The 19,860-nt window shown below is 42.7% G+C and overlaps 1 protein-coding gene across 1 annotated transcript in view; it reads right to left on the bottom strand.

Moving 5' to 3' along the window:
• Positions 1–18,290, bottom strand: part of FAM181A (family with sequence similarity 181 member A) — a 32,301-nt gene extending 14,011 nt beyond the window's left edge. The window contains exons 1-4 of the mRNA XM_065685557.1: positions 18,274–18,290; positions 17,531–17,670; positions 17,276–17,358; positions 15,239–15,368 (exon numbers count right to left, since the gene is read on the bottom strand). The gene's annotated coding sequence lies outside the window, so the exon portion shown is untranslated. The remainder of the gene's footprint in view (positions 1–15,238; positions 15,369–17,275; positions 17,359–17,530; positions 17,671–18,273) is intronic.
• Between the last annotated feature and the right edge of the window lie 1,570 nt (positions 18,291–19,860).

Here is a 19,860-nt window from a genome sequence, read left to right on the forward strand (position 1 = left end):
CTGACATGATATTTTTTCTTGGTTAGCTTGCAGTGAAACTCATTTCAGATGGAAAGTATTGTAGATGTTTTCTTCATTACCAATGGAAATATGGTGGTGTGTTCTCAGTAAGGCTCTGAATGTGCTTATCTCCAGCTGTTTAAGGACACTTTCATATTGCTGAAGAAGGGCAACCCCTACACTAGACTGCAGCTGCTGGGAGAGGCATAGTATTGTAAAATGCAGACAGCGATTTGTGGCAATAGAGAAATTCTTCTTTTTTTCCTGGCCAAAAAGGAGTCACTTTGCACTCTACTTTATGCAACATGAAAAAGCTATTATAGAAAGTAGCCTTTCCCTGTATTCTAATAAATGGATACCAAGACCATCGGGGCACAATATCAGGCATTATAAATAATGAAAGGCAAGGAAAGGAGGAGGAATATTGTTCACAAAAAGAAGTACCCCATCAGCTCCCCAAACATTTCAAAAAATTTATTTGGCAATGAAACCAGCAATATTCACTTCAAATATTAGAACCCAATTGTCAGCTTTTCAGGCCTAGATAGCTCACAAGCTGTCAGATCTCCTTCCAGACACACAAATACCCCCACAGATTTGTCTTTTTCTGCAGCTGGACTATGGCAGAGTATTACGGCAAATGTTGAGAGAGAGATAAATGGCTATGTTATGATACAACTTTCTCTAAGAAGATAGAAAAGAGAAATAAATAAGAAATAACAATGAAACAATGTGCATCTCTGTACAATTTAAGATTTCTGTGTTCTTTCTGTGAAAGAACAGAAGGAATTTTATATACCATTCTTTCAGATATGAAGTGTTGAGAAGAAAACAGAGTTGTTCACTAGCATGAGTAGCCAACGGGTGGTAAAAGCAGTCAGCAAGTGGGAATACCCTTTCAACAGAATCTTGATTTTCCATGGAATTTCTCATGATTTTCAGGAATTTTATTTACTCGTAGTTTGTAGGGATTTGCTGTTATTACCCTAGTTTGTTTTCAGAATCAGCAACATGTTAAAGACTGTCATTCTACAATGGCACTCGAAGGGCTAAACTGACAAAAGGATTTCTGACAGAGAAGGTTATTCCACGATTTTAAACACACCTGGTATTTTGTGCAATCTAGTGGCCGTGGTGTCAAGATACTCACTAAGAAAAGCAGAACAGATACCTGAGTGTCCCACCTCTATCACTGGGTAAGATTGATTCAAATAGAGGTCCACTAGGTTATACCCTGGACTAGATCCTGTTCTCTGTGCAGGGTCTCTATCAGTGTGAGCAGCTCAGCACACCAAACTGGTGATGCTGCTAAATGTGTTTTGAATGAACAAGCGATAGATCTATCAAGAGTCTGCAAGGCTTAGTATATCAGCTGAATTGGCATGATATGACCCCAGGACATGTAGGAACAAAAACTGTCCTTGAACAATTTTTGTTGCTTAACATTTATGTGCCACCTTTAGGACAGGCTTGGTTGAATTCTACCAAGGATTTCTGGCATGGTAGCCTCGTTGTCTTGATGCAGATACATTAGTTTCTTCCTTCTTTTCCTGCTCTTACTTTAGTTCATATTTATGCAAGCATACTGGTCAGAAACACCTTGAGGCTAAAATAAAGCTCCTTTTCTTCCTAAGAAAAGTCCAGTTATTATTTTCTGGATGGTTTTGGTAACCCATGTTCCAGCTAATGGGTAATTATTGTCAGTTCAGCTGTGTCACATTGTGTCATTTTTGTTTCTTGATTGGGTGAATGAGACCTTTAAATGGGATGTAGTGAGTAATGAATACCCTGTTCATACAGTAGAATAACTCTTGGTTTTGTGTGTAACTGACTACGCAAACAAGATTACATCCAGGACAGTGCAGCCAGCCACCATGGGGTGAATGCAGCACACCAGCTGCATGGGGGAAAAGTGGAGTTCGAAAATATCATTGCAGACCTTGTCCAAATGCTCTGAATGAAGCATCATCCTTGTCCTGGGTTCAGCAGTAGCAGTCAGTTTTTCTCCTTAGTAGCTGGTGCAGCGCTGTGTTTTGACTTTCAGCCTGGGAACAGAGCTGGTAACACTGATGTTTTTAGTTGTTGCGAAGTAATGTTTATTCTGGCCAAGGACTTTCTGAGTCTCATGCTCTGCCAGGGACGAGGGGAGGCTGGGAGGAAGCAGAGACAGGACACCTGACCCAAGCTAGCCAAAGAGGTATTCCATACCACAGCACGTCATGCTCAGGGAGGTAACTGGGAGTTACCCCAGAAGTGTACGGGCTCTCTCTGGGGGGGGTCGAACTCATTTGGTGAGTGGTATTGTATTCTCTTCCCTTGTTATTTTCACTTATCATTATTATCATTGGTGGTAGCAGCAGTGATTTGTGTTATACCTCAGTTACTGGGCTGTTCTTATCTCAACCCTTGGGAGTTACATTCTCTTGATTCTCCTCCCCATCCCTCTGGGAGCGGGGTGGGGGGATGGGGGTGGGGGTGGGGGGAGGGAAAGAAAGAGGGAGAAAACGGGGGGCGAGTGAGTGAACGAGCTCTGTGGCTGGGTTTAAACCATGACAATCCTTTACAAAATGTTTGGAGGAAAACAATCTAACTGGCCCTACAAAATGATTAGCACTATTATCTGTGGTTTGTTTTTTTCCAAACAGTGACTTTTTAAAACCTTTTAAACACCTGTTGTCACCACTGGACTGAGTCTATTTTTGATGTCTGCATGCCTTTCCCAGGAATAGTTGTTACCAAAAAATGAGTAAAAATAAAGAAAAAAAAACAAAAAACAATTTTTAGTTGAACAAATTAACAAATTCAGAAGTTTGGTTGGTCGGTTGGATTCTTTTTTTCCTAAAGTTTCTTTTGTGTTGTAATCCACAAGCATGCATATCAACAACTCAGCATTATTTTTGCAACTGTAGTAACACAGAAGCCTTAACATACCAGGACCTCATTGTCCTTTGCTTTAGTCTTTTGTATGGATTGAGCTTCAGTCATGAAAATCTGTTTCTCCAACAATTATAAAGTAGAGGCTAAATTTTCTAGATGTATCTGAAAAAGTAAGTAAGTAGTGTATGGATCAGGAGCATGGATGAATCCAGCAGCTTTTGGGGGCTTTCACAAATATTTACAAATGCTCTTTGCAGTGTTCAGGCAGATGTAATCACCAGTAAAAGAAGCTGTATCAGCCTGGTGTTTAGCAACTGAGGCAAGCATTAGGAGTCTGTATGCTTGTTGGCTCTGGAGGGATTGCTTGGTAGTGGGTATACTGATTTGCAGGCAGAAGATTTAGATAATCCATTTCCAAGAAAGCTTGTAGAAAAAATAAGTTCTAATTGTGCATTTGAGAAGAAAGAAGGCTGCACTTCCTTTAGTTTCATCCGCATTTTGCACATCAGAAACTGAATAGCTTCCCCTTAAAAACTGCCATTTGCCAGACTTCACACTGTTCTGCTTCAGGCTGATGTGAGCAAGGCAGGAGGGTGTAGAAATTAATTTTGTCAGTGCAACTGATAAAGCTGGAAAAAGTAGGTAAGCTTTTGAACATGCAGATCATACTTTAGGTCGGGAACAGGCAACAAGCTTCGGGATGAGTTTAATTTAGTTGTGATAATCGATGAAACAACAGTGCTGCCTATGTGCAAAGGCTGGTTCGTACCCATGGAGAAGGTGAACGAAGCGAGAGGAGACATGATGAAGTCCTGCAGCCCAGAATGAAACAGCGAACCCCAGCTTTGTAAGGGGAAGAGGGAAGATTATTATATACCACAAAACATGTCTTTGCTGAGTTGGTAATACCTAGTCTCCAGCAGAGATATTTTTATAGGTAGGTGAGCTTAACCTGTTAAGTACACGTTATCTGCCAGTGACAAGGAAAATGGAACAGATCCTTCACAGTGTTATATCAAGCAGATTATTTTAAGTGCATCTGGTCAATGAAATACATCCAAGCTGTCTGACATGTCTCTCAAATGCCAAGATGTTTACTCAAAACAAGATTGCAGGACAGAATGAAAGACTAGTGGGAATATACGTGACTGATATTGATTCAGTTAGGATCTTGCTATAAAGCTAAACACAATAAGCTTCCAGTGAGTTTGGCTGTCTGTCTCTGTGTCCCAGGCCTTCAGTGCTCCTGTTTATTAGCAAGTCTTTTAACTTGGGGTGAGTTGCTAAAAAGGCTTGAACTGGTCTGGGTCAGGGCTCCAGGTCCCTCCTCCTGATCTTCCTCTGCTTTTCTGCACCAGACTGTTTTCTGTATGGGTCCTTCTCTTTGTATATTTGTTTGTCACCAACTGATATTATTTCTATCATTATCTTGCTACCAGCTCTTATTTAGAAGTAGAGGAAAATAGAATCTCTCACCCATATGTTTATCTTGCTAATGGGAAGTATCCAAGTAGAAAATGAGAGCAAGGAACACTTATTTACCATGAAAAAAGCAAGCTGGAAAACATCAGATGCAATGAATGAACTTGCAGTGAATGAACTCCTCTTGCTAATGGCTGACTGGCCTTGTTATTAATATAGATATAATAACATTAAGCTTCTCTATTAAGTCAGCAGACCAGGGCTATTGGTTACACTTCATTTCGAAGAAACAGGCTCATTTTTCAATTACATTGTAATTCACAGTGTCTTTAAGTGCCTGGAAAATGCAAGAAGTTCAAGAACATCTCACTGAGGATGCTGAAAAGTTTCACTAAAACAAAAAGTTCAGTACAGAAAGACCACATTTGCTGGCTTGTGATACACTCTTTCCCTATTCCCAGATGCAGGGAAGAAAGTGACTACACCCATGCAGATTGGGAGCCAAGTGACTACACCCATGCAGATTGGGAGCCTAAATCCATAACAGGTAAAGCTCAAAGTTTAGCAAAGATCGTCCTGAGGGTATGACTGAAGTTGTCTGATTAAAACCCTCTGCCAGCATCCTCCAAACTCTGAGTTACCTGAGCATGCACAGCAGTCGCATACTGGTGTGCAGCTGCAATTTTGGAGTGCCTGGTGGGGTGAAGTTAGGGCATCTTTATCTCTTCCTTGCGCCTCTGTGCCCCTGGTGCAAGCACTGGGTCCATTTTCAGTCCCTACTTATTGCTGGGGCACAGACCAGCTGTAGTCCATCCTGGGGCTGCTGTCCCTTGAGCGTCTGAGTGTGCTCGAAAATAGTGTTACCCCAAGAATGCTCTTGGACAGTAATGAAAACAAAATACAGCCTCTACTGTTAGTATCTGGATCACCATACACACAGTGTACATATCTGAACCTTCAGTCTTGCCCAGGTCTCAGCCTTTTTCCTGCTGTGCACACAACTGCAGGGTCTGGCTTTCAGGTACAGCCTGTCTCACGATGCCTGTTCAGGGGGAAGCAGAATCTTCTTCCTTGGTTTTGTCTGTTCAATTTAGTGATGTTTTGATGTCTGGGAGCTGGGAATCCCAGGGCATACTGTATTCTCTCGGCTAGAAATCTTGTGCAAAGGAGACAGTTAATGGCTGTCCAGGAGGGTTAAGCATGACTGTGAACGGAACTGTTGGATCCAGCTTAAGCAACAAAGACAAATGTAATGGTAGTTGGCATCAGGAGAGCATTTCCCTTGCCAGCACCCTCCCTTTGCCATAGCTTGGGGCACCAGACCACACATGAGGCCTTGCTGGGCCTCCTCAGACCTCTTGGATATGTATATTACCAGGGTGTTAAGGGATGCCTTCCTCTCACTAGTGCTGGCAGAGGAGCTTGGCCCAGACCCTCAGAGCTACTGCCTTACCCTCATTTAATTTCAGTAGCTGCAGCTTCCCACGTGTCTTTCCTCTTTTCTATCAGCTGAAACTGGGGCCACACTAAACTGCTGCAAACCCCTTAGGTACCTTTGGGGTCCCAGCCTCTGGACACAGCTTTGCAAGATGGAAGCCAATACTAATAATACAACTAATAATATGTGGGGAGACAGTGTGTGCTTTCTCATAATGTGGAAGTGGAGACAAATCTACCCATTTTTCTGCTTTTGATGTCTCCTGTGCATGGCTAGACATTGCCTACTCCTCCATGACACACACTAACCCCTGAGAGGGGAGAAGTTGCTTTTATCTCCCAGCCAGGAAACAACAAAGATCTATTCCCTAGTTCCCACTGAAATAAACCCTCCTCCAAGGGCCTGTTGGAAGTACCAAGCAGTAGGGAATGGCCTCATGGTGGTACAGAATGAACAAGATCTGCTAATTAAGACAAGGTGCTCTGTGGAAGGTCCCAGCTCTCAGTACAGGGAACAGACAGCAATCAGCTGTTCTCTAACTCCCTTTTTCTGAGTCTCCTGAGTCCCACCCCAGTTGCATAAGTAGGCTTTATCCTTATACTTATCCCTGTATCTCCAAGATAACTATGTCCTTTCTAAAGCTGAAGCTGTGGTTACTTCCCCAGAGTGCAGGAGGAAGAGACCAAACTTTGAGAAACTGTTGGACAAGCCACAGGTTGAAACCTGAAATTGATCCAGTTGCACAGCATGTCCATCAAGCATTTATTCTTTGCAAACATCCACTGCAAGTACAACAATTAAATATCTGCTCTACACTATTTGGAAGACCCAAGTGGTGGGTCTTTGTCAACCCTTGGCTGCTGACCAAAAGCGCTTCAGTTTCTAACACTTTCTTGCTCACTTTGTATTGCACCAGTGAGACAGCTCAACTTCTGCCAGCATGGCAGTAGTGATTTACTGCTCACATTGTGAGTAGGGACAGGGCCTGAGTTATTTCCCTTATTCCCCCATCTCTTGGTCTTTCATCTTCAGGAACGGACACTGCACTGTGGACATAAGCACACCCTTGCTGGTATCCAGCTCAGAGGGGCTTATTGTAAGAGACCTGGTCCCAGGCAGTGGGGGCTTTGGTCTGCCAGTGATCCCCTTTCATTTGGGGGTGTGGGGGTGCCTATGGTAACACTGAGCATCTCTGACACTCAGAGCAAAGCACTAGCTGCAGAGAACAGCCAGTGACATTTCACCTCCCTGATTAGGAAAAAGCAGCCTTTTGAATTTGAGAGTGACTGATATTCATGACCTTTTCCTCTCAGAAGTGAAGGACTGTCTTTAAAACATGCTCTGCCTGCGTCTGGGGATTTGAAGCAAGCTGAGCTGCTCTTGAAAACAGGACTTGAAGGGACTTCACTTCCCAGGGTCTTGGACTGGGACCAAGAACTTACCCTGTGAAGGGAGAGGAGTTGTGGATTTGTTCAGTCAGGCCTGGAAATAACACGTGATGGATCACGGGTAGGCAGTTGCACTTTCTATCTTGCTCAGCTGTGCCAAACACCAGGGCACCCCACAACACAGGCTGGTGATGGATGGCAAGAGGGGTGGCTGGCTGCAGGAGAGCTGCCAGAGCCCAAGTGCAGGTCCCACCCACTTCAGGACTGCAGGGCAGAACCTGCCCCACTGCCAGCTGAGTGACAGTAGCATGTAGCTTGCAGTCCTCCCAGTGTGCCTTGTGCTGGCATTATGTGGTGAGAAGGGTTTCACCCACTGGGAGAGTTTGAGAGCTAATGCTGCCACCAGCTTGTCCCACTAAGAGACTTGAAACCCCCATAGCTGCATTTGGGTGGCTGGAGCCACATTTTGCAGATCCACCAATCTGTTGCAGTCTGCTACATGTGTGCTGCAATGAGGAGCATGTATGCTCGGTGCAGAAAATGCTTCCTTAGCATAGATGAAAAAACAGATGAAGACAGAAGTTATCTCCATGCACAAACGTATAACAACAGCATGCACAACTGAGCAAGGGGGCGGAGATTTTTAACCACAGCTACAGGGCTCTTTTTTAGTTTCCTACATACCTGTATGTAAACAAATATCTGACAGATGGGATTCCGGTTCCTTGTCAGAAATTGCAATGCCAGGATTGTTGCCTGCAGCCTTATCAAAATTACAGCAAGATACAATTCTTGATTAAATGAAGAATTAAATGATTGAAAAAATAAAAAATAAAACCTAAAAGCCAGAGGTGATCATAGCAATCTTATGATCAGAGTGAAACCTTTAAGCTTCAAAATGATGATGCTATAGAAAGGTTGGTAATTTCTGCGCAACATAAAAATGTCTGCTGATTGTTACAGCGTTATTATTATCACTAGTAATGCCTAAACCAATGCAGAGTTTGTTTCCTGCCTACATAGTGGAGGGGAAGTCCTGACAATTGCAGACCCACAGCTGAGAGTTAAATTAGGCTGAAGATATTTTTACAGCTTTTGGCTTCTTTTAGTGTACCTCCTTTTGTGTGGATGCTCTTTTCAAAGCTGGAGCTCTGCAGCTGGAAGTAGTCACTGGGAAAGATCCAAGGAAACTTTGTCAAATACACGCATTAGCAACTAGTCCTGAGGCTCATTTGAGGCTGTTGTACCTACTTAGGCAGTGTTTGAAGAGCTTTCAGTTCATAATGAATTCATGCACCCTACTTCATTTAAATACACAGAGATGCCATTTTTCAGTGCATAATCCTGAGCTCTCCCATTTTGTTTTCCCACCAAACAGGAAGGTACTCAGGATCAGTCTGAGCCCTTTCACACTGCCAATATGAGAGAATATAAACTACTCTGATGAACTCCTACAGGGATGACACCTCAGGATGGATTGCTTGGTGCAGTGAGCAGCATCCAAAGGATTAATCCAGGGACCCTTGTGCCCAGCCACGCTGGCGGGAGCACAGCAGATGGGGCAGTGTGTGGCTCTGCCTTTGAGACTCCACCCCAGTCTGGGCTGCAGCTACCCAGGGGGCTGAGCCCTGCACTAGGGCAGGAGGCTTTCTGAGCTGACAGATTACAGTCTAGTCCAGTGCAAATAATGTAGATAATACAGATGGATAGATAGATAGATGATAGATAGATAGACAGATATAATAGTTATAATATAGATAATATAAGGGCTTTTCAGAAGATGGGGTTATGGTGAGGACTTTTTCAAGCATGGAGGAAGGAGTGTGTATTGAGAAACACATCAGTTGCTGAGATTCACAGCAAATAATGGCTCTTACTTCCAACAGGCTTCCCATTTAGCTACTTTTTAATGGAAATAAGTCTTTCCGCTCCATCACCTCCTTGTCCCAGTGGTGGACCTTAACATGCTCCCATACATCTTTTGGGCACACACTCCTCTATGGCTTACATGTCAAGAAAACTGTTCCTGCCTGTGCAGAGGAGCCTTATGTGAAGGCAGGAAGTTACACACCGTGTACACATTCTGTGTGTACTTACACCTAGACCTAAGGTTTTTATCTCCCTTTAGTTAATACAAGGGCACCTCCACATGGGGTGATGTGCACTCCTGGCTTGCAACACAGGGCTCTCTGCAATATAAAACTTTTCTCCTTCATGGCAGCCTATAAAGGTGCATGAAGTTTCCTGTGCCAATGGCCAGGGCTTGGTTTGGCACAAGAAGTTCTGATCACTAGTTATATGACCCCACAGGTTTTCCCTCCTCCCTCACTTTTAACCTGGCCCAATCCAGACCTCTCCTCAGTAGGGAAAGTACTAAAAAGAATTAAAGAAGCACAAGGAGAAGAAAGGCCTCACTGAGAGGAGTTGCATATGGCCATAGTGTATAGCAGAGAGCTGTCTGCAGATGTAGAATGAGCCCTGGACTGGGCTAACACTGCTCCCATCACTGGCAGGAACTGATGGGAGTTGATAGCCCACAGTCCACCCTCAGTCCCAAGTGCCAAACTCCTTACCTCCAAAATGCTTTTGATTTTCAAAGTGCTTTTCACCAGTCCTTATTGCTGTGACAACTCCATCCACTTCATAGCCACCTATTGCTTCTGTACATCTGCCATATGCCAGATCCAGTATCACAGCACAGCACATCCCATTACCACCTCCTCACAGGACCCTGTCTCCAGCACACTAGCCCTGTTCCTGCCTCAGACAGGCTTGCCAGTCATTGGTCTGGGAACACAAACTCTGTTCCGGGGTGCTTCAGAAACAGGAAAAGGGGAAAAGCCTGCTGCTGTGCCAAAGGTACTTGAGCAGGTCCAGCAGGCACCTCACTGGCTTTTTGTGGCTTCCCTCTGTGCAGCAGCTAATCCACAATGTGGACAAGTAGTTGTGTGTCATGGAGAGCTGACAGTACTGTCCTTTCCTGTCCTGGGGGGATCATGGATGGTGAACTTGCTAGGAGAGTTGGCTCTAGAGCAGCATCTAGGGCCTGTGCACGCTGCTGCCAGTGAGACCGCTTCCAATAACACACAGCCTGTGGCTCTTTTGCAAGAGTAAGCATAGTGGATGCAGCCTGGAATATGAATCACTGACTACACCTTCCCATGTAATTTTAGCAACCATAAATCCTGAGTCACAACCAGATGTGCCAAGTATTGAGTTCCATGCAAGCCCCCAGACAGTGTCCACACCTGGAAGACCCAAGCTCTGGAGCATTTTGACCGCAGTCTTTAAGCCATGTTGTCCATAGCTTGGTCTTTTACCCTCAGCAACCTGCTTGACGAGGTTTTCTCAAGCACAGCAGATCTCCTGTCCTACATGTGCCCTATTGCTCTTCTTTTGAGCTAGCAGCATCCAAGCCTTCCCAGTGTCTTTCAACACGCTTTTTCACATCAGCAGGATGAAGGATGGGAAGAAGGCTGTGCTATTTTCATAGACATTGACCAAAATATGTGCATCTCTGATTCAGGCAGACTAAAGTCACCATGTACTTCAGGAGCCACAGTCCCTCTCACGGGTGGATGGATGCAGATGAAGCCTTGCCCATGCAGCTGTGGCTGACACCTGCCCTGTGATGTGAAGGACAAACAGCCAGGAGATCTCCTGCATCAGTGGCACTAGGAGCTGGCAAAGCAGCAGTAAAACCAGTTTGCTCTGAGGTCCACGTCGTGACAAACATGGCCCAGCAAGCTGGTTAAAGAAACCTTGTATACCCCTGCCAGGCATGCCAGGATCCTTCAGCCTCTCTTGAAAGCGTAGTGGCCTCCCTCAACTTTCCCCTCAGTGGATGGTTTGGTTGCTCCTTGTCTAAAGGAGAAAGTCCTTCCACAGCCCTCTGCTCCCCTCCCTGCCACTGCACCTCGCCTATAATTAAATAATAATGGATAAATGGAACGTAGCTTGATGGTAAGTGCTTAAAAGATTTATCTTTGTGTTTTAATTTAAGACATTTTAGTATCAGCTAGCAGTTTCCAGCCATGATGGTAATTTATTTAAATGATTTATGTGGAAAAACAAGACATTCCACAGTGCCTCTAAGATGGCTCCTGGAGTGTGACTGTTGCTGGCCTCTGTGAGCCAAGATACTCATTTACACCTTGTACTTCGCATCTCTGTGGGGGGGTGATTACCCCTGATAACAACACCTCTTGCCAGGGATTTTAAGCCTTTCTGCTTGAACAAATATGAAGCTGCATGGAATAATTTAAAAAGCAGAGTGCACAGGAACAACATGGGAAAGAATTATTTCAACAGTGCTCAACACAGCAAAGTGAAATCACAAGAAAAGAAACAAACTCTGGAAAGAGATTTCCGAGAAGTAAAACCAAAACGTATTTAGGGACTTCAGAGCAAAAACTGGGGAGAGGGAGCCTGGTTAATCCATGCGAATATTCAGACACTAGATGCTACCCCATTAAAACTTTCAGAAGCATTGACTGAGAGCAGCTGCAGAAAGTACTTCTTTTTCCATGAAACAGTGGTGCGCCATTCTACAAAAACAACCGATTTAAAGGATCACTGTTGCCTTTAGAACTGCTTGGTTTATCCATTTGCAGATAAATATTACCATTTAAACAAGACTGCAGTGTACTGAAGGCTGACTTACCCTATTTTTTAAGCCTCTCAGTCCAGCCTATATTACTCATATTAGCTCTTGCAAGAAAGGAAATCTCTCAACAAGCTCTTGAAGGGACTCTGTGGTTGCAGTCAGGCTTCAGTGTTACTTGAGACAAGTCGGTAAAGGACCATCAAAGCACAGAAGATGAAGTACTAAGATAGTATTTGACATCTCAGGACCATTCTCCTCTAGTATCTTAGTGAGCACCATAGGCATGAACGAGCAAGAAAACTGCACCCCGTATCTAGCTAAGCTCGACCAATACCTTGTCCAACCCCGCAGTATGCTAGCCCTTCCAGGTAACTCTCCGTTACATCCTGGGCATGACGTGCTGTGGTATGTAATACCTCTTTGGTTAGTTTGGGCCAGGTGTCCTGTCTCAGCTTCCTCCCAGCTTACCCTCCTCCTTGGCAGAGCACAAGGCTCAGAAAGTCCTTGGTCAGACTAAAACATTTGTGTTATCAGCTCTGTTCACAGGCCGAAAGTCTAACACAGTGCTGCACCAGCTACTGAGAAGGAGAAAAATTACTGCTACTGCTGGACCTCGGGCAATGCCCAATAAAGAAGTCAGGATTTGCCTGCAGTTTATCAAAATATGATAGCGACAGGCAATACCTGCTACCAGGCATTGGTATTTTCATCTTAATGACCTCTTCTGCATGAGTGATTACCCCTAGCCTAGAAATAGGGAGGATGACCACTAAGAGGTGACGTGATTCATACAAATTATCTCAGCTATTATGAAAAGAAACAGCAAATGAAAACCACACCATTTAGCTCCCAGGCTCAGTGTGTCCATGAGTCTGTGCTTTCTGTTACTGTTTCTTTTGAGTACAGGAAAAGGGAAGGTGTTTGAGGTAGGAAGACCTACATTCATTTTTTCTTACGTTCCTTCTAATAAGAAGGGAGGTTTATCCTGGAAAGAAAATTTTATCCCTGATTATTGCTCAAAAAAATAATATAAAAAACTGTGAGCATATATATTTCTTCTAAGAAGTTTTGTGTTGTTCTCCAGTGCATGGAGAGAGCTGAGAGGGAAAAAAAAAAAAAAGGTGTTTCTCTTCATGCAAGGCACGGAGGAAGACTTCTAAATTGGTTAAAGACAGCAAGTAAAACTGTACCTGGCCTCCTGTAGCATGGCTGCTGCACAGGGAGCTGGCCAGCCCTCACAGCACCTTTGTTCTCTTCCACCTTCTTCCTACCCCCAAGATATTATATGGAGACATTTTCATTATATGCTTGAGAAAGACATTTATGACAATTTTCAAGTCTTCATATGCATCAGTCATTCTTCTTGAGATAGGAAAGCACTTTTGTTACTGATTTAGGGCTTAGTACTTGTCGTGGTTTAAACAAAGTCAGCCATAAATCACACAGTCACTCTCTCACTCCCCCCCCTTCTTGCCCTCACACTACTACCAGAAGGATGGAGAGGAGAATCGAAAAAAATGCAACTCCCACGAGTTCAGATAAGAACAGTTTAGTAACTAAGGTATAACACAGATCACTGCTGCTACCACCAATAATAATAATGATAAGGGAAATAACAAGGGAATAGAATACAACCGCTCACCACTCACCAACCGATAGCTCGCCCCACCCCAACCGAGCACCCACCGATACCTAGTCCAACCCCACAGTCCACTAGCCCTTCCAGGTAACTCTCCGTTACATCCTGGGCATGATGTGCTGTGGTATGGAATACCTCTTTGGCTAGCTTGGGTCAGGTGTCCTGTCTCTGCTTCCTCCTGGCTTTCCCTCCTCCCTGGCAGAGCATGAGGCTCAGAAAGTCCTTGGTCAGACTAAAGCATCTGTGTTACCAGCTCTGTTCCCAGGCCGAAAAGTCAAAAACACAGCGCTGCACCAGCTACTAAGAAGGAGAAAAATAACTGCTACTGCTGAACCCAGGACAGTACTTAAAAATTTTCATATGGCAGTGCTAGGTGTATTAAAAACAGTTATATGTTTAGCACATGGAACCAAAATGTTGATGTGTGTGGTTGAAAGCCAATAATAAAAGAAACTACAGAATGAAAATAAAGACTGGGGGGAGGCAGAGGAAGGAGGAAAACAAAAAAAAAGAGAGAGAGAAAAAAAGCACACACATCACTGTCTGTACTTTCAAATGTCCCACAAAGAAATCCACAAATCCACTTAGTGGCCTCTCTTTCCTTCTGGATTCTGATTCTCCTTTCATTTACATAACTGTAAATACAGATTAGTTCCTTTTAAGTCAGAGGAGTCTGAGGCATTCAGACAGATGAAATAGGAGAGTAATTGGTCCTTCTATAAACAGAGACTCCCCATCTGGCTAGATCCTGATCCTGTTGATTTAGTGGGTATTTCCTATTGAGTTTAATAAGAGCAGGAGGAGCCATTTCATTCAGTTAAATTACACTTGCAGCCAGATCTTCTACTAACTCTGTGGAAGCTGCATTTGTCTGCAGTGCCAGAAAACTGGGTTTTGATATTGCATGTGCTGGCATAACTCAGCAATACTCTGAACAAGCAGGTGAAAACCAAGTTAGGTCCATTATTTGCAATGATAAATACCTGTATTATTTGTCATCAAAACACAGATTGCTGTTTTATAGCTTGAATTAGGCAAATCACTAGCAATAAAATATCATCAGGCCTCCAGCTGAAAGTCTGATAGCTGATAGCCAGTTTGGAATATTAATTGGTGCAATTGAAAGGTAAAGAATACTTCAAGGAGATATCGTAAGGACAACTCTGGCCAGGCACCAGAACGAAGTCAATAAATAAGTGTCAAATGAGTACTAAGCAGAAAAGGCAATGGGTCTTGAATCATATTGATTCAGATGAAGGAATAAAATGACAGTGTCAAGAGGCTGGATAAAAACCTAAAATTCTGAAAAAGAGTATCTTAGCTATTAGAAGGGTTAGTTGAGTCCTGTAAGTTCATATGCGTCTGTAAAATCTACCATCTTTACATTGTTATGTTTTTTTTACAAACACAAAGGCTTTTTTATCCTTTTGAGCAGAATTAATCTTTTGTCTTCAAAGACTACAGCTGGTGGAAACCTCAGTGATCTATTGGAATATGGGCTGTAGAGGGTGCAGAATTTGAAACCAAACGCATGATTTATGGAGCTGAAAGTGCTAAGTGTTGTTCTTCTGCTTGCATGCGTCGCAGTAACTGACTTAATAGTCCTTTAATTCACCCAGCCTAGAGATACAGCACTTTCCTCTCACAATGCTATCTCCTGAGCATAGATAATACCTGATATTAGGACTTTTAAACATGGTCTGAATGCTGTAGCATATTGTGTTTGCTTGACCAAACCAGGCAGAAATCAGGAATGAAACAAGCTGGCATGTTGAGCCGAGATGGGGTGTTTCTGCTGGTGGAGTTTGGACTAATATGACCACTGAATGAAAGCCCAACTAGGAGGCATATGGTAAATTCATACTCACAAAACCAGTATATGAGAACATCAGCACTGCCATATCGTCCAGTTTGGAAGAAAACCATATAACCACAGATTTGATTGAGCTTCTCCTGGGAAGTCAATGTAATCATCACTTCCAAAACCAGGTCTGTTGTCTGTAACACAGAGACATATTAAGATAGCTTTGAGCAGTTCAATTATTCTTACCTATAACAAGATTGAAAAGAAGCTTCTCAGGGTATTTTTTATTGCTTTCCTTCCCTTTGCATCAATAGCAAGTGTGCTTGGCTTTAACAGGTCTTTTGATTCCCTGAGTTGAGGAAGTTACTGTTTCCAAACAGTTGGGTCCAGGGCTTATTGTATCCCACTATGCTCTACAGTGACCTGTGGGACGTGGCCACAGGCAGGCCAACATGGAAAAAAGTGGCAGAGATCTGCAGAATGTCACCAGCTTCAACTAGTTTATCAGCACATATTGCACAAAGCAGAACTTGCCCTTAATATTCTTTTGCTGTTATCATATCAAAGGGCTAAATTATGCCCCCTAATATCTGTAAGAGGTTTTTCAGTTATCTTTCTGATAAAAATTACATCATTTTGCATTATCCACTGATTATCTGCAGTTTGAAAAATACAGCAGATTTTGATCAAAGACTCTGTGTCAGTTGTCTCCTCTGAGAACAGCATCCAAGTAAGCAAAATTGAAACAGCTCCATGATGAATTGAAGTTTAGCTGTAGCTCAGGGATGGAATCAGTCTGGGCTATAGAAAATTTGTCAGGTATTTGATAAACTGGCATTAAAGGACTGGGTGTGCCCAGCTCAGAACCTGCACGTATACCCAGTCATCTTAAGCACGTATATCCTCTCCCCTTCCTAGATGTCTAAATTTAGTACTGGATCATTACATTTAAGGGACCTTCGGGTCCATTAGATGACAGCCCAGTGTGAGATCTGCCCACAGCTCTCATTGCACAACATGGAATAAGTTGCATTTGATTGTGGCAACATGCCGACAATGCTAAGGTTAATGAATTAAAGATGTAAAACAAAGAATGCTTAATGAAGACAAATTATCAGTGATTGTTTTACAAGGTGGCATTTAGTATTAAGAATAATCATTATAAAGTAAATCCTCTGCCCGCCTCTGGCTGGGCTTTCATAGAGGTGCACAGCATTTCAAAACAAAGTTGAGTTGAGAAAAAGCAAATACTCAAAAGGTCTGAAAAGCAACATCAGTCAAATGTGGTATTACTGGTTTTAAGAAGCAGTGATAGGAATGTATGGGGGCAAAGAAGGAACAATATCATGACTCACTGCCTTGTAAATTTTATTGCCATAATGTGGATAAACCATGTTTCTCATTTTGCTTGTGTTAATCTCAACTGTCTCCTTTGCAAGTTCAAGCTTTTCTATTGTCTATATATATACACCATAGACTGGGTCTGTAGTCTACAATTATTAATTTAATGGTGGTTTTGGACCATATCTTGTTATGTAGTCAGATACACTGAATTATGACAGAAGACCCCTCCAGAAATCCACTTAGGGCACTTCCTCAAAATAAAAACACTGCCAGATTGTTGAACATCCAAGACAGGAAGGAGAGGAGCCTTTTCACCCAGTCCCATCTATCCCTCGGAAATTTTGACAAACTTACACAGTCTTTAAATTATGGAAGTCAGAGAAGATGTGGCTGTGCAGGGCTCTCCTTCTTCCTCCTGTGCTGAATAACCTACAAGGTTATAACGGGACCTCAACATGTCTAAGACAGGCCTTGATCACACACTAAAGGGCAGAGTATGAAAGGAACCTGCCAGAGCTGGAAGAATCAATGTTGACTCTTTCTCTTTGCCAAAAAGACTACTGATTCGCTATACTTGTTCCTGTAACTTGGCTGACAGGTTCATTGGACAGCAAGAATCTCAGCTAACAACAGTGCTGCTTCAGACAGTGGTTCTTAATAACCCTGCCAAGGAAAGATTTATAGACAGGCGCTGAACAATGCAAGAGGATATATTGGTTTTTAATGTATCACATCTCAGGACAGTTTGCTTGCTTACCAGTTGACTCATATTGTTTTCCACAAAGCTGCAAGAATACAGTCTCTCTGGAGTGTTTGATGGGTAAGAGGTGATCCATGAAGCTGGAATAGGACAATATATAGAAAGCTGATTGCTCTGTTCGTTCCCTCACATAGCAGCAGCTGGACAATAGCATGGGTTCTTAAATTGTGACCTTCTAGAGTAAAGACTGGACCATTCCCCCTTGAAGTTAATTAAACAACTTGTTCATCTACATGGAGACTGTATGCTTACCACAGTCAAGGTCTGGCCCTCAGTACGTCCTCTTTCCCTCAGGCCATCAGTTTGTTTGGTTGTTACTGCCATGCACACACATTCTTCTTCAAAATTAATAGCCAAGTCCTTCCAAGTGACCTCTCTGCTTTGACAGACATCTATACCATGACATTCTGTTTCAGATACACCACAAAATCTGGCACAACACACTGGCAAATAAAGGCAGTACAATAAAAATGGGAACAAAGGTGACTGGTTGGATGCTTACTGCTGTGTTAAAACATACATCAAAAGAAGGAATAAGCTGTGCTGAATACAGGATAGGTCTGATTTACTATACTTTCAATCCATACCTTAAATACCCTGTGGTTTTGATCATGGTCTGTAATTCTTGCCTTAATGCAGCCCCTTTTATCCCTTTTCTTTATGTGCCCTCTGTCCTTCAGAGAATCTCTGTGTGGAAATACCAGCCAGCACAAAGCATCTTGCAGGCTGGCAATTTGGGCTTTACAAAGTTTTTATGGGAGTTATAAAGAAGACACCCAGCAAAAATATGTTGATATCTGAGGCAGTGTCTGCACATGCCTGATATGTGACTAAGTGTAACAATCCCACAAAATGGAAATAGAGGTTTCTCAAGCTTTGCTTATTGAGGCAGGAGAGAATGAAATGAGCTTTTTTCATTATGTTTTCTTTTCTCTTTTTGTAAGTCACTTTCACCATGAGTGAAAGTCATGTTTATTTTGAAAATTAAGCCTTACCTTTTTGGTGAGCAACATCAGACAGGTAATGTTTGGAGGGCTTACAGCATTTTTGTTTGGTCTTCTGCAACATATATTCAACCTGGAACAAAAGGCCAGCATCCTTGACAGCAAAACATCACAGTCTTGTAAAAAACTTTACCCCGCTTGCGTTCTAGCAATGCACTGAATGGGGAGAGAGCTTTGAACTCAGGCTACGGAGATTGCCTGGTTAGTTTTAGTACAAGGGTGAGGAAACCCCCTGGAGACCAGACATTGAAGGAGGGGAATTCAATCACTAAGGTGTTTCCAGGCTGGATTAGGCTGAAATACATTCATAGAATATGCTGACAGGTTTTCTCTGAGCAGGAACCAGTTGTAAAAGAAGGGTATTTGTTTCTGTATGTACAAATCTAATTTCTGGTTATTCTTCTGGATATACAATACAGAAATCATCCTACTTTAATAGATAGGAAAGAATCCTAAATTGTGCCTGACTCTCCCAGTACTAAGCAATTATTTCTCCCTTTTTTATATCCAGAAGCCTTAGGCCAGTATATTAAAAATAACAATGCCATTCTAAAAGATTTGACTGTCACTTTGCTGAACCATGGTTTCTGGCTAATAGGGCACAGTTCACATTCAGCCTTAAAAGGCTTGTGGTAGAAACTATTAAATACCCCAATTAGGAATGAGATGGAACAGTCCCCTAGGGACCTTTGCTCTCTGATGTTCTCACTGCCACTGGAAGAATAAATAAATGCAAAGCCTGTCATTCTAGCTAATAACTCCCAGAGACAGAGGTTACAATTACGCAATGGGAGTTAGCCTATGTTTCAATGATGTTTTGCTATTAAATCTGCCTTTCTGAAAGGCTTTTTATGACTGCAAGAAAAAAAAGAGGTGGCAGACTCAAAGCATATGACCCAGCAGTCTGGGTTTTGTGACAGCCAGCACTAATCAAGCACAGAAGACATTTTTTTTAATTATTTATTATGTTCCTTTGGAGGGGAATATGAATCAGAACTGAGCAGTCTACAGGGACTACAGATGCTCCTGGAGCAGGCAATGTCCTCAACAAAGAGGAACGAGAGGAAGGATAACTATTCAGCATTGCAGTGCCCCATGGCAGCAAACCTCACATGGGGCATTTGAACCCATACTGCTTTTACTAGGATGTTCTTCATGACACAATCTTGTCCTTCTACAAATCACTGCTTTATGAACACTCAGATTAACACCTCATCGCTCATGATTAAGAAAAACAAATATTTCGCATGCCCCAAACCTCGTATTTAGATAAATATGAACAAAACCAGTACTCTAGAGATGTTTTTTTAAGCAAAACTAAATTTTACATATATTTAGAGAATATTACATGTGGAGCAATTTGGCTTCAGAGGTACAGAATGTTTAAGGTGGAAATTTTGCTGATGGGATAAGGCAGGAAAGGAAATTATAGCTGGAGCCTGCAAGGCTGGGAAGGGCAACATGTTAAAAACGTTTAATGCTTTTGAGGGTTGTCTGTCGAATCAAAGTCAACTAAGGCAGCAGCCAGTGCTGAAGTCATTTGTGTCAATTACTAGTTCAAGGAGTTTAGAAACAGCA

This window comes from Lathamus discolor, chromosome 6, assembly GCF_037157495.1.
Source record: "Lathamus discolor isolate bLatDis1 chromosome 6, bLatDis1.hap1, whole genome shotgun sequence".
Classification (NCBI taxonomy): Eukaryota; Metazoa; Chordata; class Aves; order Psittaciformes; family Psittacidae; genus Lathamus; species Lathamus discolor.